Source organism: Octodon degus, unplaced genomic scaffold (genome assembly GCF_000260255.1).
Source record: "Octodon degus isolate 3935 unplaced genomic scaffold, OctDeg1.0 scaffold00050, whole genome shotgun sequence".
NCBI classification, from domain to species: domain Eukaryota; kingdom Metazoa; phylum Chordata; class Mammalia; order Rodentia; family Octodontidae; genus Octodon; species Octodon degus.
In genome coordinates, this window is record NW_004524626.1 from 9,774,463 (window position 1) to 9,777,771 (window position 3,309).

The 3,309-nt window shown below is 50.5% G+C and overlaps 1 protein-coding gene across 1 annotated transcript in view; it reads left to right on the forward strand.

Annotated features, from left to right (window-relative positions):
* The window catches only part of Acsbg2 (acyl-CoA synthetase bubblegum family member 2), a 26,729-nt gene extending 25,894 nt beyond the window's left edge, over positions 1-835 (forward strand). Inside the window, exon 16 of the mRNA XM_023717200.1 lies at positions 464-835. The gene's annotated coding sequence lies outside the window, so the exon portion shown is untranslated. The remainder of the gene's footprint in view (positions 1-463) is intronic.
* The last annotated feature ends 2,474 nt before the right edge of the window (positions 836-3,309 follow it).

The window sequence follows — 3,309 nt, forward strand, 5'->3', positions numbered from 1 at the left end:
CGCGATAATATTTTGGGCATGATGTATTCCATCAAAGGTATTACAATTGTATCAGCCATTTATTTATTTATTGTTTTTGTTTTTGTTTTTAGACAGGATCTCACTGTGCAGTTCAGGCTGGCCTTGAGCTCACTTTGTAGCTGGTCTCGAATTCTCAGTGATCCTCCTGCCTCAGCCTCCCAAGTGCTAGGATCAAAGGTGTGCGCCTATAATCAGGCTTAAATCCTCTTTTTAAAAACAAGGCTCGGAGAGCGTCATCAGTTGCACAGGCGGCCCGCATGATTTCTCCTGGATGGCACCAAGCCGACGTGCACTGTGGGGGGAACTTGGGGTGATGGCTTGCACACGACCATTTCCCCCTGTCTTCTCCGCATGGTGGCTATGGAGTCTTGGGGGGTGCCCTCCGCCTCTTCCTGGGGCTCCCAAGTGGTAACTCGTGTCTTCCTCTCTCCAGCCCCCGCAGGAAAGCCCCATGGAAGCAGGCGGGGTGCACCGCTCTGGGGAGGAGCTCCTCCGGGATAGTGAGAAGCCGGATCTGACTCTCCAGGCCAGTTTGTTTGTCGGAAGCTGCCCCACTTGTGAAAGCAGTGAGCTCGCGGGAAGCCTTTCCAAGAACCTTGGAGGCGGGGTGCCTGTAGGGGGCGCCCGCTGGGCAGTCTGCAGAGAGCCGTCCGCGTTAGACAGCTGTGGGCTCCACTTGGAGGTTCAGTTTTTCTCCATGGAAGACTTGACGCATTAGAAACAGTCCTCACAAGCTGAAGAACTGGACCCCAAAACTTTCTTACCTGCATGAAAACAAGTTGGGAACCCTTTCAATGACTTCTGACAATAAGGCACTTGAGCGTCTCCTGTCTTCATTTTTCTTTTTTTAAATTAGTACATATCTGCCTAGTGCTTCTATAGCTTTTCTGGTCTCCCCCCCTCCTCCTCTCTCTCCTCTCTCATCCCTCCCCTTTCTCCCCCTCCCTCCTCCCCCTCCCCCTTTTCCCCTCCCTCCCTTTCCCCCTTCCCTTCTACCTCCTCCTCCTTGTCTCCCTCCTTCCCTTTTCCTCTCCTCCTCCTTCCTCCACCCTCCTCCTCCTCTTCCTCCTTCTCTTCCCCCTTCTCCTCTTTCTCTTTCTCCTCCTCCCCACTCCCCTCTCCTCTTCTCCTCCCATTTCCACTACTACTTTTTGGGAATAGCCTTGCCACATGGCAGTCCTCCTGCCTCAGCCTCCACAGTGCTGAGATGACCCACCCAGAGCTCCACAACGTTTCCACTCTTTGGGTGGAGTCAGGACACATCCATGATACATTCTGATCCCTTTTCTCACTCCTGTTCCTCCCCTCCCTCCTCCTCTTGATTCCCTTCCCATTTGAGAAAGATCTGTTTGTTCACTATTATCTAAGTTTTATTTTGCTCATTTATAACTTGAGTTCCTCATAGAGAGAAAGCTGGGCTGGCCAGATAGCTCACCAGGCTAAGTGCCTGCTTTGGCAAGCGCAGGGACCAGGGTTCAATCCCTTACCCCATATGCTGCGCAGGCCTGGCCTCCAGGGCATGCTGAGCCAGTGTCAAGTCCAGGCATGGTGGTGCACACCTGTAATCCCAGTGCTTGGGAGCCTGAGGCAGGAGGTCACTGTGCAGGACCACCTGGGCGTCTCTCTTTGAAGGAGGGTGGTGGTCTCCACTTTGGCTCAGCCTGGCCTATTTCCATGTGTGCAGAGCTGGCTCCGATTGTCCTTATCCCTTCAGCCGGCTGTAAGCAGTGCCTATGGGTCCAGCCAAGGTGCCTCTGGCAGTCTTTGAGAGGACAGGCAGGGCTTCCCTGGGCCCCGCCGCTCCCGGTATGAGTCAGGAAGAGCTGGGATGAAGCCAGTGCTCCATGCGTCCGCTTGAAAGATCTCACATCAGAGCTGCGGAACGTGAGCTGTGATCTGAGTCGTGTCGTGCAGGTTACTCTTTCTGCAGAACCTTCCCTGCCTATTGCAGAGGTGACCTCGGCCTCACCCCTGCCCGGCTCGCAGCCCTCCCCTCCTTCCCGCCATTCTCAGTGTCACTCATCCTCAGGCCACTCCCCTCTTCGTGAATGAATAAAACCCCAGGTTCGGCCCTGGGTCGAGGCCTTTGTCCTGGATAGCCCTCAGCGTGGCTGGGCTCAGGACCCCGTGGCTCCGCACCGTTCTGGATATGTTATCGTGTCTTTATGCCGTGAGTTGCGCTGAAACTGGTCAATTGGAATTAACTCACTAGAATTCCAGTAACTTTTCCATGGATCACAAACATAAACTTCCCGGGTCAGGACGGGAGCCAGGAAGAGCTCTCTCTAGGGCACTGTTCGAGGCCAGCTTGGGCTACAAAGTAAAATCTTGTCTTGAAAAGAAAAAAAAAAAAAAAAAAAAAAATGAAAAATGGAGAAATAGAACTAAAAAAAAAGAAGATAACTGGAAAACATTGTAAAGATGCCCAATTTTTCCCTGAGGGCAAGAACGTGAGAAGTGCTGTGCTGGATGTAATAGTCTGATCTTTCCAAGTAGCTGATGCTTGTAGTTCAGTCTACTGGGTCCCAAGGTGTCCCTCGGATTAATTTGTTTTGGCTTTTAAAGTTTGCAGTATACTTCCAAAAATTAGCATGAACCAAGACCTACTGTGCTTTTCAGAAAGGAAAGAATAAAAGGGAGAAGACATTTACAAGCTATACTTAAAAATCATTAGAATATAACATCTGCATTATAATTATTTTTTTGTTTAATGTATTTGCTACAGGGACTCACTACACAGCTCTGAATTCCTAGTGATCCTCCTGTTTTCAGCCTCCCCAGCGCTGGGATTACAGGGGGGCACCACCATGCCTGGTGGCCGACTCAGCATGCTCAGGGAGTTGGGTGGGCTCAGCAGACGGGACCAAGGATTGAACCTCGGTCCCTGTGCTTGCCTAAGCAATCACTTGGTCTGCAGAGCTAGCTCACTGGCCCTTCATTATAATTATCTTTAAGGAAAAAAAAGTTGACTGGTTGTGGTGACATATGCTTGTAATCCAAGCACTCTAGGAGGCTGAGGCAGGAAGATCACAAGTTCAAGCCCAGCCTGGACAATTTACCTCTGTCTTTAAAACAAAAAGAGGGTCAGCTTCTCTCAGAGAGCAAATTGGTCAAGCAATGGCTGTGACTCATCCACATGGCTGACACTGACAAAGGATCTGCAACCTGCGGTACAGGGTTACAGGACAAATCTTGAGGGGACTTGACTGACCTTATCAGATACAAAAGTTACATTTCTTGTTATATAGGTCTTGCTTTATCCAGGTCTTAATCATCCAGCAGAAAAGT